The sequence below is a fragment of the Rhagoletis pomonella genome, unplaced genomic scaffold (assembly GCF_013731165.1).
Source record: "Rhagoletis pomonella isolate Grant_MI unplaced genomic scaffold, Rhpom_1.0 Rhpom_scaffold_00507, whole genome shotgun sequence".
Lineage (NCBI taxonomy): Eukaryota > Metazoa > Arthropoda > Insecta > Diptera > Tephritidae > Rhagoletis > Rhagoletis pomonella.
Window position 1 is genome coordinate 2,979 of NW_023459061.1, and position 24,422 is coordinate 27,400.

At 44.4% G+C, this 24,422-nt stretch overlaps 1 long non-coding RNA gene across 1 annotated transcript; it reads right to left on the bottom strand.

The window, feature by feature from the left end:
* Nucleotides 1–22,415: 22,415 nt before the first annotated feature.
* Nucleotides 22,416–23,471, bottom strand: LOC118751045. The gene is made up of 3 exons (XR_004994478.1): nucleotides 23,212–23,471; nucleotides 22,739–23,106; nucleotides 22,416–22,673 (listed from the first exon to the last, which is right to left on the bottom strand). It is a non-coding gene; the product is annotated as an uncharacterized LOC118751045 (long non-coding RNA).
* Nucleotides 23,472–24,422: the final 951 nt, after the last annotated feature.

Sequence of the window (24,422 nt, forward strand, 5' to 3'; positions counted from 1 at the left end):
TAAACTCCTAGCCAGCTTCCAGTCCGCTGTGGATGGCCTAGTCCGTGGGCACGATGCCTCCCCCGGATTGGGAGTGGCATCCAGGAAGTGGGCCGAAAGCAGGGCAAGTGCCCTTTCCTCTTCGTTGCCCGAGTAAGAGCCATTGGCTAGCCGGATTGCCAGTCTAGTAACTGTATGGTACCTTGCGAAGGCCCTGTGCAGTCTAGCGGCTGCAGGAGTCGATGAGATGCCCTCACAGAACTTCCTGAAACTGTCACGTTTAGCTTCCTGATTTCTTTACTGTAGTTAGTTAGACTGGCTGAATATTCAGCCCAGCGCTCTATGCGCTTTGCTCTGTTGAATAATTTGCGAACCGCCTTTGCAACTTCCCTCTTGGTTTTGTCTCCAGGCAGCTAGAGTGAAAGGCATCCACAATAGCGCCATTTAACTCATTGACGGTGCTCTCTAGCCTCATGCAGTCAGTGTACCTACTCCTAGACTTAACTTCAGTTGGGTTTGACTCTAAAGTCTCGTTGTACTTTACCCAGTCGGTTTCCTGGGGTTCCTGTTTGCCTGCCTTGATTTGACTTCTACTCCTAGTGCAAATGGGATAATCCTATGGTCTTACAGTGAGGGCTCCGACGAGACCCCCCCATTGGGTGACCAGAGTCTAGCCAATCTGTTTCTAAACGTGATGTCTAGTACCTCCTCCATAGCCCTCGTTACAAATGTCGGTGTTTGGCCAACATTGCGGATACTTAGTTCCTCACATAAAATGTACTCTAGGAGACACTCACCTCTGCGGTTCGTTTCCGTGGTGCCCCGCTTAACATTGTGGGCATTCGCATCGAACCCCATGACCGTCTCCTTCTGCAAAACTCCACTAGCTGCTGTACGTCTTGCGGAGGGGCATAGTTGCTGTCCCCCGGAAAATAGGCCACCTCTAAGCATCTACCGCTTATCGAAAGCGTCGTCTGCACTGCGACCAAGTCCTGTGTTAGAAACACTATAATGCAAATGTAATCAATGTTGTTCTTAAGCACTACACATGCTCTACGCCTCTCGCAGGAGAGGTCCAAAATTACCTTGTGGTTGTTGTGGTTGAGGCCCCTAACCTGGCCTTTGTAGGTCCACGGCTCTTGTATCAGTAGAAACCCAGGTCGTCCGTGGCGAACCTGCTAGAGATGACCACCGACGCAGCCCCCGCGTGATGCAGGTTGACCTGGGCTACTGCCAAGTGCCGCGTAATCATAGCTGGGGATCGTCGAGACCGGAGAGCTGTAGTTCGCTCTTGCTTCTCCTGTCGAGCTCAAGTCGCCTGATGTCGACGCCTGATAGCAGATCCTGCGTGGAGGACACGTCTTCCGCTGACATGGTGGTGGTGGCTGGCACAGACATGCTTGCGGGAGCTGGTGTCTGTGTAAGGGGTGGCTGTTTGAGGGGTGGCTGTGCGAAGGGTGGATGTTCCGCCGGTGAGTTCGAAGTCGACTCGGTCATCTGGGCAGCAGAGGAGCCGGCAGCAGCGTCGATTTGTGTCTCCTGCGGCTCCGACTCCTTGCTACCTGTTGCCTTTTGTCACCACGGCCTCACCGTAACGAAACTGAACTTGTAATTTAGATTAAAGCCAGCACTCTTGATGCTGACGAACGACTCTTCATCTATGCCCAGAAATAGTCAAAGCCCGTTGTCTTCTACGGAGATGGACACTACTTTCCACGCGGAGATGTGGATGCCCTCGTTCTGCGCTTATAGCAGCCCCAGCGCAAACTCCGCCGATTTGTCGGCGCTCCTTGGCAGGAACACCGTGATGTTATATACTGGAGGGATCTCATCCCCCCTGTTCGTGCACATCTCGGGTCCCTTCCAGCCCTCAAGTGCCGGTGCTTTCTCCACCAGCCAGGTTGCTGTTCTCTCGTCCCTGCAGTCGAACAGAAGCATACCGGACCTAAAGTACACCCCACAGAACGCCAGCGGTTGCGACCATCCTTTAAAAACCTCGTCCATGATAGCATCTTGGAGTCTGGCTAGGTCTTTCGAGCTCAGGGCAGCAGCAGGGTACTCACAAAGCAGCGCCGGTACCCGAGGGCGTCCGAATAGCTGAGCTGCTGAGTGGCACCCCACTGCGCCTGTCCTTGGTCGATCAGCCCAGCCAGGCTTCTAGACCATGAATTCGGAGGGGGTGGCTGCTCCCGCTGCCGTTTGGTGCCCGGTGTCTCTGGCGGAGTGACTTGGTTACTGCCTCTTTTGTTAGAGCCTGTGGATTCCCGCTTCCCCGCTTTTCAACGGGCGCGGGTCTGTGCTGCTGTTGTCGCTGTGGCCCACTTCTCTGCTTTGCAGCAGGCGCGGGTAAGTGTACCTGTTTGTTGGGCCCACTCTTCCACCTATCGGGAGGTGCGGGTTTGTTGCCTTTTGTGTTGCGCTCACGTCCGTCATCCTCTATCTCCATTCTGACCCCCGCCATAGCTCTGGCTTCAACTAGGGGCTTGCCCTGCTCGAGGTACCGGAGGTAAAATTTAACCCCGGAGCCGCTCAGGCCCTCGCGAAGCCGGTCGTCTAGTGACCCCGGCTGACCTGGCCGTGGCATCGGAGGAGGTTTGGTCCTGCGGTACTTCTTATTTTTCTGCTTCTGCCACCCGGAGTCGTCGGACGCAGCTGCTGTGTGACCTATGGAGTCTTTCTTTCTCCTCCCGGTGACCGCTGTCGGAGCGACGCCAGCTCTTGGAGCGCTGCCGGCTCTTGGAGCGGTGTCGACTCGGGGAGCGGCGCTGACTACCTGAGCGATGGCGGCTCTTGGAGCGGTGACTACCATCGGTACGGGACTACTGTCTGGCCATGCTGTACCTGGAAAGACAACTGCCGGACCGGTGTTGCGGCCGATCTAGTTCGGCAGGTAAATTGTGCTGTTCTGTCAAAACACTGTTTCAAAAGTACCTCTTTTATTCTGGCCCATACTACGTAGCGCATCTACACTGGTTCCTGGCTGTTCGTCGTCCCTTGCTTATTCAATGAACAGCCCTGCCTCCTCGCCGGTTAGCTGTCTTGGGCCATCTAGCGTGCTGCTGTTCCTTGGCGTCTCTAGTGCTTCTATTGTGCGTGTTGCTGTTTTACCTCCGCCTTTGAAGCCGCGTGTGTCGTTGTTGCTGGACGTGCTGTTGTTGTTGCTGTGTTTTTTTTTTGGGGGTTTTTGGGTTGTTGTTTTTTGTTGTCTTTTGTCATCATCTTTTTCGTACGACCGCCTGCTCGACGAGGCGAGCTCAGCGGTCTAAATTTTTGTGGGGGATCTCAAAAGTCCGCCGCGCCAGCGCCCCTTGTCGCGGTAAGGCCACCGTTACTCCTCGATGCGGCCCGGTGTCGGAAAGGCGCCGTTATACTATAGCCGGTTTATACCCTCCTGGCTGCAAACCGTCCAATACGCACGGTGTCGCTTAACACCCTGGATTAGGAGGTGGCAGTTCTTGGTCACTGTTCTCCAGCAGCCCAAGTCTAGAGAGAAGGTAGCGCGGAGGCCAGCACATCCGTGTTACCTCAAACTAGAAGAGGGCTGATTGGTGATGCAGCTAAGCCCCCGCACCAACGACAAGGTGCCTGCCCTTGCGAAGGAAAATGGTTGTAAAAAAGACTTGGCCAGCGAAAGCTTTCATTTTGTGCCTGCGCTATATAAATTTTATGGAGAGCTTTTGAAAGCTTTGGCACGCATGTGCTGTAGGCTGGTATACAAGTAAGCAGCAGATACACAAAATTATGGTGTGTGTATATTGATCAGCTGATTAAACGTGTCACATCTCTGAGTGTCGTTATTCTGATTTAATTTGTATTTTAGAGAAGAGCATAGGTCCCTTAAATCAAAATTAAAAACAGATTAAAATTGATTTATGAAACCAAAAATTCGAAAAATAAAGTTATTTTCACATAAATGAATCTGGTGAAACGTAGCCTAACACATGTACTAACATATATGTATGTTAACAATAACAATAATAGATTGACACTTACACATATGTTAGTGTTTGGCCGAGCTTCTCATCCGATTTGTGGCGTGCGCCTTGATGTTGTCACACAGAGCGGAGGGACCTACAGTTTTACGCCGACTCCGAACGGCGATTGTATTTTTATGAGAAGCTGTTTTTCATGGCAGAAATACACTCGGAGGTTTGCCATTGCCTGCCGAGGGACGACCGCTGTTAAGAAAAAAACCCTTTTTTTCAATATTTCAGGGTTTGAACCCTGGACACAGGAAAAATTGGTATTTTTACTTTTGATTTTTATATTTAACAAACGATCCGTTGTACTGTAAAGGTCTTGGAGTATTATTGGAGAGAATTGAACGCTCTACTAAAAAATCTGAAGTTATTTTTCGATAGTTCAACTCAGTGAAAAGTTGTTCTAAGTCAAAGTCGAATTCACCATTCTTTCAACTTTGACCTCGAATAACTTTTGACCGAGTTGACTTATCGAAAAATTAGCATTCAATTCTCTACAAAAATAATCCAAGACCTTTGCAGTATAACGTATCGTTTGTTAAATATAAATATCAAAAGTAAAAATACCAATTTTTTTCGTGTTATTCTTATGGGAAATCGAAAAGTGCGATGCGGACATTCTTAATATTAATATAAAGGGCTCGTATATTCTGAGACCTATTTTGGCGTATAAACGAAACTTTTGAGCATGGTTCCGAAGAAAAAAATTTCTGAGTCACATTAATGTATGTATATATATGCACCCTTCAAACCAAAGTTCCCGAAATCTTAACGTAATCTTTAAGAATATCCGATTTATGTAACGCTTTTTTTACAAGTCTTCAAAGAAAATTATATGAAGTGGTCGACACGAACTCGCAAAGAAATTCCCCAAAGAAAATTTTGCAAAAAATTCTTCACATCGCAGCATTGGTTTGATTGCTTTGCCGATTTTCTTTAGAAATTTCGTAAAAGCATTGAAAGAGGGTGGGCTTTAGTAGTCAGCCGCACCTTGTGTTTTAAGAAAACTAGGTGGAATTAACAAATGAAACTTGGTCAGGATGTTAAGGGAGGTATCCTCTAAGGCATATATAATTAAAAAATATAAACAATATCTTGTTTATAAGTTATTTATTGTTTAAATTTCTTAAGTCGTTCCACTTGATTTCCTTAACAAAATATATATATAAATGCGCATAACACTGTACTTAATACTTTACACACTTTTATTATATTTTATCTTGTATATAAATCACTTTAATTCAACTTTTATTGACTTGTAAAATACATTGAATTGCACCCATATTTACAATAACACATGGTTGCAAACTGACACATAACATGTGTTGCCATATTGTACAAAACAATACACACAAAGAAGGCAATGCTTAATACGTGCAGAATACGTACATTTCTCTGATTGGAAAAATTTATATTGGGATAGAAAGGGGTCCTGATTATAACCATAATAGACATCACTGGGGCGGCAGCCCCAGGTTTACCAAACAGAAAGGGAATTCTAGTTACCTTATCCTAGTTACCTTATCCTTTCCCAAGGCTACATCACGGGGGCGATAGCCCCAGTTGGTGCACACCAAAAGGAGAATTCTATTTGGTAAGGGTTATAATCCTAAAACGGGACCGAAGGCCGCCTACGCAGAGAGGAGAATTCTACTAAGTGCAAATTCCGAATTAAAAATCCGCTTTTATTATTCACAATCATAGTCTGGCAGCACCAAGTTTGATGTTTTGATATCTTATTCATCGTTTATACGAAAACTTTAACAACAAATTATATAAAAACTATAGGGTTTGCTAGAAAAAAGGGGGTATTTGTTCAAATCAGGGGGTCCTATTCTACCCCTCCTCATCCCCCCTTTTCTGGAATTTGCCGTACGTCTACTAAAATTGATGAATTTGTATAATTTCTGTCCTCAAAATGTAAAAAAAAATAAAAGATATCATGGTTAGCAATGGAAAAAGACGTACACAAAAATCGTATGGACAGGCGATTTTTTATATTAAATAACTTTTGGAGTGCAATGGGGTATGCAGTTACAATTGCAACTATACTCAATCCCGACTCTTGGGCCCTGGTTCGCGCACTCTGGGCAACGTGAGCAACCCATGTGCGAGATGTGGTAACCAATCCGAAAGGAGCCTTGGGTCACGGCAGAAAGAGAGGGAGCTTCGGTGGGGCCACTCTGACTTATTCGGTTTAAGGGCTCACTGAAGTCTGCAGCGTCTGTTCACCAGTAAGTGCGGCTGCAAGCGGGTGTCTGCTTGGAGCAAGCGGCTCGCTATATAAACGTGTATTTGGTTGCGAAACCACCCCCGTCCCAGCAATGGGTTGTGTGCTGGGCTTGGGAACCGCCACGTAAAAACCACTTCCAGTGAAGAAGCAAGGCAAAGCCTCGGATGAGACCCCCCCTTATGATGACGACCACGGCAAACGTTTAAAGGACTACGATTTGAGGGCATGCACCTGGAATGTCCGGACCCTTAATGTGGATGGTGCCTCTGCCCGGCTGGTTGATGTCCTCGTAAGGACAAAAGCTGACATCACCGCCATCCAAGGAATGCGTTGGACGGGGCAAAGCAAACAATGTCTGGAGCCTTGCGAAGTCTACTACAGCTGCTATGTAAAGGAGCGCAAATTCGGAGTTGGATTTGTGGTGAGAGAGAGACATCTTCACATCTCGCTCATCTGCGCCCATGCCCCGACGGAAGAGAAGGATGAGGCATCCAAGGATCTCTTCTATGAGCGCTTGGAGCGCACGTACGAGCGCTGCCCCCTCATGATATCAAAATCGTGCTTGGCGACTTCAATGCCAGGGTGGGCAAGGAAGGGATCTTTGGAACCACCGTCGGAAAATTCAGCCTCCATGACGAAACGTCCGGATTGAGGCTGATCGACTTCGCCGGGGCCCCGAAACATGGTAGTATGCAGTACTAGGTTCAAGCATAAAAAGATCCATCAAGCTACGTGGCTGTCTCCGGATCGAAAAACGGGAAACCTAATCGATCATGTTGTGATAGACGGAAGGTACGCTTCCAGTGTTATAGACGTACGCACACTCCGAGGCCCAAACATCGACTCGGACCACTATCTTGTTGCGGCCAAGATACGCACCCGCCTCAGTGCAGCAAAAAATGTGCGCCCAAATATGCAAGGAAAGCTTAACGTCGAAAAGCTGCAATCACAACAGGCAGCCAGCGCTTTCGCTACCAGACTCTCACACCTGCTCTGAGAGAGCACTCTTCAACAAACCGACATATGCGAGCAGTGGAACCACATTTCCCGCCCATTAGGTATCACCGCCGAAGAAGTAGTCGGATTTCAGCGAGCCCGAAAGAACAACTGGTACGATGAGGAGTGTCAGGAAACTGCAGAGAAAAAAGATGGCGCCTACAGGGCCACGCTGCGATGGAGCGCAACGCACGCTATGTGGGACCGCTATAGGGATCTGAAGAGGAAAGCGAGACGTATTTGCCGCAACAAGAAGAGAGAGGCCGAAATACGTGAGTGCGAAGAGCTTGAAATGCTGGCCGACAGGGGGAATGCCCGAAAATTTTACCAGAGAGTTAGGCGACTTACGGAAGGTTTAAAAACCGGGGCGCACTTCTGTACAATAATGGCGACCTAGTAACTGATGTCCAAAGAGAACACTTTTCCGCCCTACTAAATGGTAGCAGCACGGAAAGTTGTGGAGAAGAAGAACCCGAGCCCACTGTCGATGATGACGGAGTCGACGTTCCACCGCCTGACTATGACGAGGTACGTATAGCAACAACGCGGCGAGAAGTTGATAAGATGCATGCATCAACTCTTGTGCAGAATATGGTCAGATGAAGGCATGCCCGACGACTGGAATTTAAGTGTGCTCTGCCCAATCCACAAAAAAGGTGACCCCGCCATTCGCACCAACTACCGCGGAATCAGCCTTCTAAGCATAGATTACAAGATCTTATCGAGCGTATTGTGTGAAAGACTGAACCCCACCGTCAATGAACCGATTGGGCCTTATCAGTGTGGCTTTAGACCTGGCATATTCACCATAGACCAGGTATTCACAATACGCCAAATCTTGGAAAAGACCCGCGAGAAAAGGATCGACACTCACCACCTATTTGTCGACTTTAAAGCCGCTTTTGACAGCACTAAAAGGAGTTGCCTATACGCCGCTATGTCTGAATTTGGCATCCCCTCAAAACTCATACGGCTGTGTAAAATGACGTTGAGCAATACCACTAGCTCCGTCAGAATTGGAAAAGACCTCTCCGAGCCGTTCGTCACAAAACGGGGTTTCAGACAGGGCGACTCCCTTTCATGTGACTTCTTTAATCTGATGTTGGAGAAGATAATAATGTCAGCATTGAAATCCAACGTAGAATCGCTCTTGCCAACAAGTGCTACTTTGGACTGAGTAGGCAATTCAGGAGTAAAGTCCTCTCTCGACGTACGAAAACCACGCTCTATAAGTCACTCATCATGCCCGTGCTGGTATATGGCGCAGAAGCATGGAAAATGACAACATCCGATGAAGCGGCTCTTGGAGTGTTTGAGAGAAAGATTTTGCGGAAGATTTACGGGCCTTTACGCGTTGGCGGCGGCAAGTACCGCAGACGATGGAACGATGAGCTGAATGAGCTTTATAACGATATGGACATAGTGCAGCGAATTAAAATACAACGGCTCCGCTGGCTTGGTCATGTCGTTCGAATGGACACCGACGCTCCAGCTCTGAAAGTATTCAACCCGGAGAGGGAGGCCCCCACTGCGATGGAAAATCAGGTGGAGAAGGACTTGGCTTCACTTGGCGTTTTCAATTGGCGTCAGTTGGCACAGATGAGAATCGACTGGCGTGCTTTGATGAGCTCGGCCAAAATCGCTTAGGCAGTTACAGCGCAAAAAAAGAAGAAGAACTTTTGCTGCATTGTCATAATATTGAGCCAAATGGACTGATACGCTAGAATAGAGTGACTGCATGGTTAAATTAGGAATTCGCTTATATTATCGATATTTATGTGTTTTAATCTATTTGAAAAATCATTTACAGTCTTATAGGAAATTGCCTTATTTTATCGCCTTTACTATTTTAAAGTTACAATATATGTACCAACTGTGTGGAGCTGCCGATACGAACATATATTCAGGCTTATAAGGCTGTAATTATACATTTTTCTACATTTAAGTTGAAATAGTATGCACCAACGGATTAAAAGTAGCAAATAATTAATACCTTTTCTTTTACTTTAAAATGCGTGACCGGAATAGACCTGATGATAAAGTGAGGTTAAGTAACTGGCAACACCTTGTTATTATTCCACCATGATTTTTTGAGAGAATTCAATAAAAAGTGATATGTTGTTTTTTATTATATGACAGAAAACATATGTATTAAAGAATTAATTTAAGATTTCAGTTAAGGCGCATTCACCGTTCGTGTTCAGACAACGTTTTATTTGCTCCTACAACATTTTTGCGGGGAAGGTGCTGAAGTACGGCTGTAGCAAACAGCTGATGATATTGTTGCCTACATACGATTTTGAGGGCAAATAACACATGCAATTCACTGCAAACGCATATAAATCAGAACGCGGCAACCCGAATCATCAAGTCGTTCGAACAGAAAATCAAAATCGATTTGATTCGAACAAAGAGTGTTCAGCACATTTTTGTCGCGCTCTCAGTGAGACAAGGTGGGAAAAGAACGCGTAAAATTACTAACAAAAAGTGTCCGGACACGAACGGTGAATCCGCCTTTAGAATTCGAAGTGTATAAGTTTCTCTACGCAAAGCACACACATGTGCCTGTGCTTTATATTAATAAAAATAAGGTACACACATTTGCCCGTGCTTTTTACCAAACGGCACACACATGTGATGAGAGCAAGATTTTAATTTTTTATATGCACAGCACACGAGTGTGAGCGTAAAATATTAAGATGTGCTGCACATGTGTGTGCAAATACGAACCCTGCTGCAAACAACAATCAACAACTGTCTGTCAGTTCTTAATCCCCAAGACGTCCAGACAAACAGTTGGGATCCCATATTGGTGTACATATGCTCATCCAAATTCCCCGAAACCACACTGTCACTTTGGGATCAATCTTTCTCTTCACGAAGAGATTTACCCTCATGGTCACAAATGAACGATTTTCTTACTTCAAGATACGAAGTAGTCGAAAGACTGAACCGGCTTCATCCAAGCCAAAATAAACAAAAACCAATCGCTCATCAAAATGCTGCGCAAAACAGGTCCTTTAACAAGACTAAAACCTTTGTGGCAGAACCTAAGAGCGAAACAACTTGCTCTTACTGCAAGTCTCCTCATCCCATTAGAGTCTGCCCCCAATTTAAGCGAATTTCGGTACCGAAGCTATGCAAAAACTGCCTTGGTAATACTCATAGCACTAATGAGTGTTCGAGCAACATTGCCAACAACGGCATCACTCCCTGCTGCACATGAATCCCAAACCACAATCTCGACACTCCAGTGCGCGAGCGAATGAAAACGCCACACTGCTCACTACTGCTCAGTGGACACCTCCCGCACGACCAGCGCAGTCAAGCTCCATTTCCAGCGAGCAACCGTGCTGTTCCAAACAAGCACAAATACAATCATTGCACACCGACAATGATAGCAAAATTATGCTTCCAACTGCCATGGTCGCAGTTTAACACGAGGGGGAATTGCTTCAACTTAGAGCCTTGATTGATCAAGGCTCTTAAAGAACTTTAATTTCCTAGAAAGTTAAGAAACGGTTGAAACAACCATTCAAACATTCCAAGTTCGAAATTTCCGACACGGGTGGACACGTAGTAAAAAGCTCCTCAAAGCTTTGTCCACTAACATTGGATGCATCCAAAACCATGCAACGGATAAATACACAGGCTATCGTGTTACCTCAGCTCACGAGGCACATGCCTAAATTCACCATTAGCCGTGAAAATTGGCAGCGATTCAAGATCCTTGAACTTGCTGACCCAAGCTGCCACATACGAGCTCAAACTAATATGGTAATCGGCAGCGATATACTTCCACAAATCCTGCTGGAGGGCACACAAAAGATTTGCGACACTATACTTGCGCAAGAAAATATATTTGGCTAGATTTTCAGTGGTCCAATAATCGAAAATGTGGTGTTATTTTCGACACAAGTAGAAGAGTGCTCGAATACAACTCTCAGCTCCCAGCTTAGAAACTTTTGGGAATAGGAGGTTCCACAACCTCCACAAATTTCCCCTAAAGATCAGGCATATGAAAATATGTAAGCAACAACAACGACTCATGCCGCAAATGGTCGATACATTGTCCGACTTCCATTCAAGGAAGAATTTCCAAAAAAGCTGTCTCTGGGCCACTCTCGGTCTGCTGCCCTCCAGCAGTTTTTCAGTATGGAGCGATCGCTTCAGAAAAAAAGGACACTTACCCTGGCATTCAGTAAGCGGTCTCTAGTCACTAATAGTGACTTTTGGTGGTGAACTTGGATTTTGAGACTATTTGGTATTCAATACGCTGTCTCACGTCTCTAGTCTCAAACAAAAGTCACTAATTTGTCAGCTGGCTAAGAACAGGTCCCAAAAATAAAAATATGGAGAAAAAGTTAATTGCTTTCCATTTTATTAAAGAAAAAACGCGAATATGAAGCGAGGAAATTGTTCAATAAGAATTTCGTTAGGAAATAAACCAAATTGCTTTAATATACAAATCCATTGAAAAATTAAAATTAATTAATATTTTTATTGAGCTTTGCACCTCGATTGTTTATTAGGAAAAATTGAAAAAGCAACAAAGCCTAAGCAGTAGAAGTTATAGCAGCTATAAAATTAGCACCTGTAAAATTAATGAAATTATTTTTTTTAACATTAAAATCTAAAGATTATTAAAAAAATTAAACTAATAAAAAAAATACTAAAAAAATAAATAAAAAATGCTCTACGCCCGAGGAATACTCGAACCCGGACCTTTTCGACCGGCAGCCTAATGCTTTGACCACTCGGTCATTGCGACACTTCGGGCGGCGCTGCAAAAGGCATAGGTAAACGCTATCAGTTGACGGTCTGTGTTTGTTTTCACCACACATTTTTGGTGAACTTTTTGTGACTCTCTCCTACTGAATAGCCAAATCATCTCAAATTACAAAAATAGTCACTAATTACTAATTATAATAAATTTAGTGACTTGAGCTGAGACTGAATTACTGAATCCCAGGGTTAGTCACAATGTACAATAATATGCTGCAAGAGTGTCTCGACCTCGGTCAATAATGCGATAATTTCTAATGGCAAATACTTCTCCTTCTACTTGCCACATCATGCGGTCGTCAAACCAGATAAGGTTACCACCAAATTTCGCGAGGTATTCAACGCCTCGAAAACATCTGGTTCATGAAAATCCCTGAATGATGTGTTGCACACTGGTCCCACACTCCAACCAGATCTTACGCTACTCGTTATGCAGTGGCGAATGCACAGATTCGTGCTCAATGGCCACATTGAAAAAAATCAGTGAATAATTCAGTCGCCTTTCGCACTCCCCTTAGTTTACACACACTGATTTCCGTTTAAAGGAAAGACTTCTGTTTCGATTTTAAAAGTGTACAAAATTTAAACTTAGTTTATTTTTTGTTTATGTACGTTAGTCACACACATAGATAAAGTTTATTCCGATTGGAACTTCAAAATCGTAATGTACAAAGGTATTGGTACCTATGTATGTACAAATTAATTTGGCAAATAGATTAAAACCCGTGTTGACACCGATGATTAGCTTCGATAAGGGCGCGTGCGCGTAGTCCGACGATGTTAGCTGAACTGCCTTCTGCTCATTTTTTACGACGATGGGGAGGCGGCCGTGTGCGCTCGGTAATTATATATTCGGAGTTGACGTCGGTCAACTGCCAAACTGCTGGATTGCGCGCACGGCCGTAGTATTGCGCTTTAAGCGGCGGCTTAAACATTCTCCCCGCCCTGCAGCAATGCGCTGCTCAGGGTCTTCTGCAGCTCTTTTAGCGCGCGGATGGTGTTGTCCAGGACGCGGTTAGTAGTGCGGCCCTGGTAGCTGGCCGTTTGCAGGCCTTGGGGGGTACGCGCGATCGTCCTTTGGGCGGTCTTTTTGCGCGGTGGTTGCGGCGCTTGCCTTCCGCGGTTTTGCGCATTCTTCTGCGCCTTCTGCTGTGCGGTCTTCAGCGCTGTCCTCTTCGGCGGTGCGCGCCGCTTGTTACTCCTTGGGGCCTTTGTGGCCGGTTTTCATTGCTTGGGCCCTTGTTCCCTTGGCCCCTTGCGCGCATGGGTGTTGGCTGCCACATGCAGCAGCGTGTGGTGCGCTAGCCCGCAGGTCTTGCATCTGCCAGGTGAGTCGCGTTCCCCGGTGGTGTGGGTGAGCGCGAGGCAGTTGACGCAGTAGCCCTGCGCGCGGGCCACTCCCAACCGTTGTGGCGACTTCATTGCTTCGAAGGCCGGGCACGTCCTCAAGGCGTGGTAGCGGTAGCAGCGCCGGCATTGTAGGCAGTTATCCGTCTCTGCCGTTGGAGCCAGGGGGCATGCCTTCCGCGATGCCATGATGTCTTCAATCTGGAAGTAGAAGCACAGGCAGAGAAACGAGGGGTACTTGGGTATAATATTTAAGCGGGAAGTTAAGACCCTTAATATACAAAAGGAAAAGATCTATAGAATTATTTTGGAAGGAAGCACAGTTTGACAAGTGGCCGCGTGATAACTCCATTTTGCGTACGGATTTCTACGACACGTATGTGGTTATCAGGGCCCTGGCGAACGTTTTCGATTCGTCCCAATCGCCACTCGGTGGGGGAGGAGCGAATCTTCTTTGATCACGACGAGGTCGCCTGGCTGAGGATCGCGTTGTGGGGTTTTCCACTTGTATCTCATCTGAAGATCTTTGAGGTAATCTTCTTTCCAGCGGCGACTAAATTGGGGGTGAAGTGCTTTGACTTTCTCCCACCGGTTAGTAGGGAGAGGTCTTCCGCATTAGGCTCGGGAATGGCCAACAGCGGTGCACCTCGAAGGAAGTGACCCGGAGTAAGCGCTGTCATATCAGCTGGGTCTTGGGAAAGTGCGGACAGAGGCCTCGAGTTGAGGACTGCTTCGATGCCAAAAGTGTCGTGAATTCTTCGAAAGTAAACTTGTGGGTTGCAGCGGTTTTCTTTAAATGGATTTTAAAGCTTTTCACTGCAGATTCCCACAAGCCGCCCATGTGGGGGCGCTGGGTGGTATATATTGTCAGTTGATGCCTTGAGGGGCATATTTTTTGACAATGTCTGCGGAACATTCGTTAAGAAATTTAGCGAAGTCGCGTTCTGTTGCGCGCTGGGCGCCAATGAACGTTTTTCCATTGTCGCTCATCATTTTTGAGGGGAAGCCTCGTCTGCCAACGAAGCGGGCGAATGCTGCTCGAAATGCCGCGGTTGTAAGATCCGAGCATAGCTCGATATGCACTGCCTTTGTGGAAAAACAGACAAAAACTGCAACGTATCCCTTGATAAGGGTTGTAGATCTTATCACCGATGCTTTAATTTGGAATGGCCTAGCAAAATCTACTCCCGTTGTGGAAAATGGGAGTGAGAAACTGCAGCGCTCAGGGGATAGAGCGGCCATTATTTGGGTGCGTGTTGGTTGCTTGTAAAGCGTGCACACTTTGCATTGAAAGATGCAATTTTTAATTAGAGGTTTTAGCTTTGGTACGTAGTACTCTTGCCTTACCATTTGGAGCATTAATCGTGTTTCTGCGTGAAGAAGCAGCGAGTGTAAAAACTCCAAATATAGCTGGCAGAACCTCGATTCGGTAGGGAGAATTATTGGGTGCCTTTCATTATAGCTCAATGTGGAATGTGCTAATCGGCCATTAACCCGTAGAAGTCCGTCTTTGTCCAATGAAGGATTGAGAACAAGAAGAGGACTTTTTTGTTAAGTGGCTTTTTATCTTGCAAAGCGCTTTTTTCGCTCGGAAAATGGCGTGATTGCACTGCGCTGATAAGACGTATCTTTGCATATTGAAATTCGTTATGCGTCAGATGTGGATTAGTGATTGTAGCTAACTCCTTTGATTTGTTGCGTGCATTGCTCACGAAGCGGAACATGTACGCAGTCACGGGAAGTGCTCGAGAGAAGGAAGAAAAGCGATCAAGAAAATCGACCTCTTCTTCGAGCGCGTGATATACCTCCACCTTGCGCTTTTCTGGTGGAGATGCACTGCACGCCTTTGACCTTGGCCATGCATCCATGCAGCAAGAGAACCATTTTGGTCCGTGGTTTTTACCCGCGGTTCGGCCGAGGTCGGCTGGATTATCTTGGCTGGCAACATGGCACCATGTACCGGTCGGAAGATATTCCCGGATTTGGGAGGTACGATTGGATACATACGTCTTCCATGTACATGGTGGCTTTTCAAGCCAAGCTAGCACAATCTCTGAATCTGACCATAAGAATGTGTTGCACGATTCCAATTTGATCTGTTTTCGAACAGTTGCGACCAGTTTTGCGAGTAAGACTGCACCACACAGCTCCAGGCGTGGCAAGCTTACCGTCTTCAATGGTGCGACTTTGCTTTTTGCAACAAAGAGAGTGGAATATCATTGGTTGCTAGCATCTACGCGGATGTAAATCGCAGCGCAATATGCTTTTTCCGAGGCATCGCAAAACCCGTAGATTTGGGTGTCTTGCCCCGGAGTGAAGTTAACCCATCGAGGGATTTCGATGTGGCATATGGCTGGCAAATTTTCTGCGAACTGTTGCCATTTTGCCAAAGCTATGGGTTTGGCACATTCGTCCCAATCAACGCCATACAGCCAAAGTTCTTGAAGCAGAATCTTTGCTTGAATCATCACTGGCGACAGCCATCCTGCCGGGTCAAAAAGTTTTGCGACAGAAGATAAAATTTGTCGCTTTGTGACGGTATTCGATGTCGATGCAGGCAGAATGGTGTATGAAAATTTATCTGTGAGTGAGTTCCATTGTATACCAAGAGTTTTGGTTGTGGAAGCGCTCTCAAATTTCAAAAAGTTGGAGTCGAGAAGATCCTCCTTTGGAAATTTTTCTAAAATGGCCGGATGATTGGCCGTTAGTTTCTTGAGTATGAAACCAGCTGACTTAAGCGCTTTGATCACTTGAAGAAGAGATTCAGTGGCGTTGTCAATATCATGACTTCCAGATAGGATGTCATCCACATACGTTTCGGTTTTAACTATTGTGGCAGCCAAGGGAAATGTCGCTATCGTATCATCTGCTAATTGATGCAGGGTACGGATAGCGAGATATGGTGCACAATTAACGCCGAACGTTATGGTTTTAAGATTATAATCGGTGACAGGAGAGTCAGCCGACGTGCGAAGCAAGATTCGCTGAAAATCTTTATCGTCCTCAAGGACGAGTATTTGACGGTACATTTTTTCAATGTCGCCATTGAACACGAATCTGTGTATTCGCCACTGCAAAATGAGCAGCATGAGATCTGGCTGGAGTGTGGGACCAGTGTGCAACACGTCATTCAGGGATTTTCCTGAACCAGATGTTTTTGAGGCGTTTGAGGTAACCTTAAATGGTTTGACGCCCGCATGATGTGGAAAGTAGAACGAGAAGTATTTGCCATAAGCTATTATCTCGCATGGCTTCGTGTGCTCCATATGACCGAGGTCGAGATATTCTTGCAACACATTGTTGTACATTGTGCCTAAGTCTTCTTTTTTCTGGAGCGATCGCTCCATGCTAAAAAATTGCTGAAGTGCAGCAGACCGAGAGTGGCCCAGAGACAGCTTTTTTGGAAATTCTTCTTTGAATGGAAGTCGCACAATGTATCGACCGTTTGGGGCACGAGTCGTTGTTGTTCAGGTGAAATTTGTGGAGGTTGTGGAATCTCCTCCTCTTCCCAAAATTTTGTTAGCTGAGGGCTGAGAGTTGTATTCGAGCACTCTTCTACTTGTGTCGAGAATGACACCACATCGGTTATTGGACCACTGAGAATCCAGCCAAATATTGTTCTTTGCGCAAGTATTGTGTCGCAAATCTTTTGTATACCTTCCAGTATGATCTGTGGAAGTATATCGCTGCCGATTACCAAATCAGTTTGAGCTGGTATGTGACAGCTTGGGTCAGCAAGTTCAAGGATCTTGAATCGCTGCCAGTTTTCACGGCTAATGGTGAATGTAGGCATGTGCCTCGTGGGCTGAGGTAACACGATAGCCTGTGTGTTTATCCGTTGCATGGTTTTGGGTGCAACCAATGTGAGTGGACAAAGCTTTGAGGAGCTTTGTACTACGTGTCCACCCATGCCGGAAATTTCGAACTTGGAACGTTCGAATGGTAGTTTCAACCTTTTCTGAACTTTCGGGGAAATGAAAGTTCTTTGTGAGCCTTGATCAATCAAGGCTTTAAGTTGAAGCAATTCCGCCTCGTGTTCACCTGCGACTATGGCCGTTGGAAGGAGAATTTTGCTATCATTGTCGGTGTGCAATGATATTATTTGTGCTTGTTTGGAACAGCACGGTTGCTCGCTGGAATTGGAGCTTGACTGCGCTGTGGTTTGGGATTCATGTGCAGCAGGGAGTGATACCGTTGTTGGCAATGTGTACATGACCACTTGCTCGGGCACTCATTAGCGCTATGGGTATTACCAAGGCAGTTTTTGCACAGCTTGGCTTGGTTTGCGAATTGTACTCGGTTTGGTACCGAAATTCGCTTAAATTGTTGGTAGACTTGAATAGGATGAGGGGACTTGCAGTAAGAGCAAGTTGCTTTCCTCTTAGGTTCTACCACAAAGGTTTGAGTCCTGCTAAAGGACCTGTTTTGCGCAGAATTTTGATGAGCGACTGGTTTTTGTTTATTTTGGCTTGGATGAAGCCGGTTCAGTCTTTCGACTACTTCGTATCTTGAAGTAAGAAAATCGTTCATTTGTGACCATGAGGGTAAATCTCTTCGAGAAGAGAGAGATTGTTCCCAAAGTGACAGTGTGGTTTCGGGCAATTTGGATGAGCATATGTACACCAATATGGGATCCCAACTTTCTGTCTGGACGTCTTGGGAATTAAGAACTGACAGACAGTTGTTGATTGATGTTTGCAGCCTTCGAAGTTGCTCGCTATTCTCGGAATGAATAGTCGGCAAAGTCATTAAAATTTTAATTTGGTTGTCAACCAAGATACGTTTGTTTTCGTATCGTGACCCTAAAGCTTCCCAGGCCAGCTCGAAGTTATCATCGCTGAGCGGGTATTGCTTGACGATGGAGCCGGCTTTTCCTTGGGTTTTGTATCTGAGGTGATACAATTTTTGAACACGGGAGAGCTTCGGGTGGTTGATGTACACCGCTGTGAACATGTCACGAAAGGCGGGCCATTCTTCGTAACCGCCGTAAAATGTCTCCGTGTCACAAGGTGGGACTTGTAGAAAAACGTTTGCCTCTGCCGAGGTGTGTTCCACGCGGGGTGGCGATTGCTCTAATCAATGACAGCTGATCGGCAATTTAGCTTTGGTCACCTCATATAATTCAAGGCAAGTGAAGTACTTGCCTTCTACTGAATTCTTAAAGTTTTCGGGTAGGCTGTCATCTGGCTTTGAAAATACCAAGTCGTAAGCGGACTGAAGCCGTGCCCAACAATCATCTAGTGATTTGTCTTTTATCATGAGATACGATTCAGTGTCGTCTTGGATTGGCGCATCACTGAATTTTGCACAATATCTCATGGTACTGTCACTTTCCGCTATAAACTTTTGAGAGGATGGGTCAAAAGTTTTAGATTTCGGGCACGTTGAGGGTTCCCTCTTACCGCCGGTGGCTTCTTGTGAAGCACCTTTTGACTTTGTTTCCATTTCAGAAACTTTTGGTGGACTGTGTCCAAGTGGCATTTTGAATGTCGTGCAAGGTCGGACGAATATAAATTAATAGAAGATTTAATTATAAATCGCTGAGTACCAGCCAGATATCGTTCGCAAAAAATAAGTAAATTTGTGTCAAACGGAAAAATTACACTTTGTGCCACAGAAAATCAAGAAAAAAATTATAAGATCTTGTGGCGGTGTTTGTGTTTTTGTTTCTTGCAAATTACGTGAAGTTGTATTTGCTTTAATCTTTGTTTCAGCACTTTTTAACGTTGAAAACGGAGCGTCCCAATTAAATCCGCGGAATATGGATTTGAAAAAAAAAAAGTTTTGTAAGAGAAACAAAATCACAAACACTTTTCACTGTTATATACGTGGTGAAATATACGTATGTATAAATATTTAATGTAAATAATATATAAACACTGAAGAAGTATTGGTTATATATCGCTATCTATACAAGTGGAATAAGGGGGTTTTCCCTACTGGGTTGCATGTATCTAACTATCTTAGGGCCGGTTGCTCAAAGCCTGGTTGACACTGATCCCCGATGAAACATGGTTATCGACGTTACCGACACCGTGTTATGTATATGGAGTCGAAAACGTCGATAACGCTGTTAACCGGTGATTAGTGTCAAACAGGCTTTGAGCAACCGGCCCTTAAACTCACTTCGTATCGCGATATAATATGCGTTGGATAATATTTTTTGCTAGCACGTATGTACAAATGTGCAGAATGTGTAGAATGTAAAAATGTACGTACGTATGTATGTACAAATATTTACGTCTGTAACCGAGTATATGGCTACGCTATGCTTTGTTACAGCAGTGGTGAGTTAAGAAGTACGAAAAAACAGAAAGTTTGCTTTGATTACAGTGCGTATGTATGTATGTGTGCGGGAATGCACAAGTGGATATGATAGTACGTAAAGAGCCGCTCACCGCTGAGGTGAGTTCTTGGTACCGAACGTATTCAAGTCGGTGAGCGGGCTTCGACTTACGTTCTCTTAGCTTGGTGAGTGCCGCAGAGAAAAGCGAGGTGGAAATATATGAAAATAAGCTGAGTGCGTTTGGTATATGTGGACTGTATTGCCCGATGAACAACAGCGACTCTCTTAACTATTAAGCGAATAGTTGCAGAAAATGCAACTTGTAAAAATGCGTATATGTGCTACCGAATGTACATATGGTTTATGTGGAAAAAATGCACTTATGTTTTCGGCACTTTGTTAAGCCAAGTTCAACGAACTATGCGACCAACGGCAAAAATTGGTAAGCAGAGGAAAGCCTATGATTTTAATGTGCTAATATTTTGTTCTTCCACAGTGGGACACAGTAGGCATATAAACTGCAACGAAATTTATTTTGGGGTATATAATAAATTTTGCATATAAGTACATATACCTATATATATATAAGATTGGCGGTAAGTGGAGATATACCGCTTTCCGGAAAACGGAATTTTTCTACCAAAATTTTAATAGCGGCGAATTGCCGTTGTGGAATTTTGTGCGGCAGGAAAATATCCGCAATTTTAATAGAACCGTTTTTGGCGAGAAAAAATACGCCTTTTATTTAATTATATATATATATGTATGTATATACGTATGTATGCCCGTTGGCAGTTTATTAGAAATAATATAACTTTTAAGAATATGAAAGTTATATTATTTCAATTTTCAAGGAAATTAAAAATTTGCCTACTTACTACTTTCCTTGATTTATGTGTATGTGTATGTAGGCTTCTTTGCTTTGCCTGTTGTTACGGCTGATGCTATTGTTGGCTGCTGATGCTGCTGCTGATAATTAATTGTAGTGTTGTTGATGGCTGCTTGGCTTAAAACTTACCTCGGTTTTTTGGTTCATATGATGATTATTGCTTTTGAAAAATGTGTTTTTTTTCCAAATCTTTAATTTTCAGTTTTTTTTTGCTTATGTGTATCTTTATGTTTTGTTATTTAAAATTCACAAAATTTATAATTTGTTTTTTGTTATTTTTTTTGTTTTCACTCTGTGTTAGCGATATGTACATTTGTGGTCAGCACAAGGGTAAGTACGTGTATTTCACTAGCATATATGTACATGTGTAGCTCTCTATGTATGAAAACTTGAAAAAACTTTTGTTTTTTGAACACTTCGAGATACTTGTCTTTTGTGTTTAGTAAATATTTTTTATATAAGTTTTTTGCGGACGTACGGTTGTTTTCGAGTTTTTTCTTAATTTTTAATTTTTATTTTTTTGGAGCTAGGCTTTCGCGCTCAACTTAGTTTACACACACTGATTTCCGTTTAAAGGAAAGACTTCTGTTTCGCTTTTAAAAGTGTACAAAATTTAAACTTAGTTTATTTTTTGTTTATGTAAGTTAGTCAATTAATTTGGCAAATAGATTAAAACCCGTGTTGACACCGATGATTAGCTTCGACAAGGGCGCGTGCGCGTTAGCTGAACTGCCTTCTGCTCATTTTTTACGACGATGGGGAGGCGGCCGTGCGCGCTCGGTAATTATATTTTCGGAGTTGACGTCGGTCAATTGCCAAACTGCTGGATTGCGCGCACGGCCGTCGTATTGCGTTTTAAGCGGCGGCTTAAATATTCTTCCGCCCTGCAGAAATGCGCTGCTCAGGGTCTTCTGCAGCTCTTTTAGCGCGCGGATGGTGTTGTCCAGGACGCGGTTAGTGGTACGGTCCTGGTAGCTGGCCGTTTGCAGGCCTTGGGGGGTGCGCGCGATCGTCCTTTGGGCGGTCTTTTTGCGCAATGGTTGCGGCGCTTGCCTTCCGCGGTTTTGCGCATTCTTCTGCGCCTTCTGCTGTGCGGTCTTCAGAGCTGTCCTCTTCGGCGGTGCGCGCCGCTTGTTGCTCCTTGGGGCCTTTGTGGCCGGTTTTCATTGCTTGGGCCCTTGTTCCCTTGGCCCCTTGCGCGCATGGGTGTTGGCTGCCACATGCAGCAGCGTGTGGTGCGCTAGCCCGCTGGTCTTGCAACTGCCTGGTGAGTCGCATTCCCCGGTGGTGTGAGCGCGAGGAAGTTGACGCAGTAGCCCTGCGCGCGGGCCACTCCCAACCGTTGTGGCGGCTTCATTGCTTTGAAGGCCGGGCACGTCCTCAAGGCGTGGTACCGGTGGCAGAGCCGGCATTGTAGGCAGTTATCCGTCTCTGCCGTTGGAGCCAGGGGGCATGCCTTCCGCGATGCCATGATGTCTTCAATCTGGAAGTAGAAGCACAGGCAGAGAAACGAGGAGTACTTGGGTATAATATTTAAGCGGGAAGTTAAGACCCTTAATATACAAAAGGAAAAGATGTATAGAATTATTTATTGTGCTTTTGGAAGGAAGCACGGTTTGACAAGTGGTCGCGTGATACCTCCATTTTGCGTACGGATTTCTACGACACGTATGTGGTTATCAGGGCCCTGGCGAACGTTTTCGATTCGTCCCAATCGCCATTCGGTGGGGGGGAGCGAATCTTCTTTGATCACGACGAGGTCGCCTGGCTGAGGATCGCGTTTTGGGGTTTTCCACTTGTATCTCTTCTGAAGATCTTTGAGGTAATCTTCTTTCCAGCGGCGACTAAATTGGTGGTGAAGTGCTTTGGCCAACGATAGCCATAAGCACGACAGAAAACTGTGAAGATAACACCAGTAGTTCGATCCAGTTTTTTTGGGACACTTAATAGTCACGTGCTTACCGTCCATGCTACCTATGCAATTTGGAGATTGCCACAAATCTTGAAATCCTTGAGCTGATTTTTCCCAAAATTTCCATTGTTGGTTCCGGCAAATAAAATCTTTCAATTTTTTTTTACATCGCCTCAAATACTTCGTTAACAATCAAGCTGACTGTTCTAAATCCTACACGAAAGCTATTACCAATTGTGATAAATGAATCGCCAGTTGCGAAATATCTAGAAATAATACATTAATGGAGTGAGAGTAGGGAATACCATACACCATATTTAAAAAAAATTACCTTAAGGCAATGCAAGTTGTTCTTCGGGTCCAATGCACTCTCGAAATTGTGTGTCTGCTTTTTGAATCTCATTTTTAATAATACTCAGTACTTCATCAAAGCACTCAATAGTCATTCGGAAATATTTATAAAAACGAATATTGTCTTGGCGAAGCTGAGACATCAAAGTAGAGAATTCGCCATGTTCTTTCCGATTGAAATAAATTTCATGGATCCAGTTCCTTCTTTTCACGTTTTTTTTTTTTTTATTGTTTACTGCAAGGTAAATAAGCGCCAGCTCCTCATCAGACGAATCCATCGAATTTCTTGGCATTTATTTGAGGAGGTGCATCAAATAATTGGTGGTTTCCATCAATAACGTGGAAGAGCTGATAGAAGAGAGTTTTGAAGGTAATTGCTACTTATTCAATTTACATGATCAAAATTGTAGGCATATTAAAATCATTTTTATTATTTAAAATGAATCTACATACATAAATTCAAAATACTCATTTTCAGATTCGATGTCATCATCCCCGACAAATATCTCGCCGCTTCCACGCCGTCGCCATCACCGTAGTGTTCATCACCACTGTCATCAGGAGCAAGAGGGGCAACACTTCCCCCATCAATATCTAGCGCAGCAATATCTGCCAGATCTGGAAAACAAAAACAAATGGATCGATTAGTGACGACTTGTGAGGGTATTCAAAGAAACTTTTCGGAGGCTATGGAAAAATTTACAAAATCGAACGATGAATTGGTCGAACTAGAAAAGGCAAAGCTAGTCGCAATGCAAGAACTGCAGAGGGACGCAAAAAGGCTAACGTACGGAGTACTAGATTTTTTAAATATATTTTAAGGAAATAGTATGTAGTAATTAGACTGAATTATTTTGTTTATATTTTTAAAGTAGATTTTAAGGAAATAGTACATAAGGTTTTAAGAATTGCACTGAATTATTTTGTTTACATTTTTGAAGTAGATTTTAAGTATATAGATTTTGAGGAAATAGTATGTAAGGTTTTGAGAATTGGACTGAATTATTTTGTTTACATTTTTGAAATAAATTTTAAGTATATAGAAAGTAAGATTTTGTGAACTGAAATTCTTGGATTTGCAATTGTGATGCCATTTTTCTAGAATACTTTTTTCCGTTTTAAAAACTGAAAGTTTTTTTTACTTCGCGTCAAGATAAAATGACATGCACTGAAATAAACCTGATATTAACTTACTGAAATATAAACAGAACGCATTTATTATTGATTCAGCTTCTGCTAAGGTTTGGTGCGAGTCCACGGATTGTGGTTGTCTTCTCCTAATGTCATAAACGTGCTGCTCGTTAAGCCATCGGGTAATTTTCTGCTATTAAAGAGTTGTGCAAAGCACAACAAGCCTTTATAATAGAAGTTGCATTATTAATTCCTTTACCGATCCGGCGAAACCTTAATTTGTATACATATATGTAAAAATAATAAGTGTATTTAACGACCACTTCTATATTCACTTAATTACCTTGCTTTCAATTGCCCAAAAGCATTTTCAACCCCTCTCCGAGATATTGAAAGCTGGTAATTGCAAGCTTTTTGTGTAGGCGTTTTATCCAAACTGAATGGAAAAGGCTTCATTAAATAAAGGCAGCGAAAGGCAGCATCGTCAAGAATGCCGTCAAAATTTCCTAAATTTGTGCTCATTGTGTTCAGAA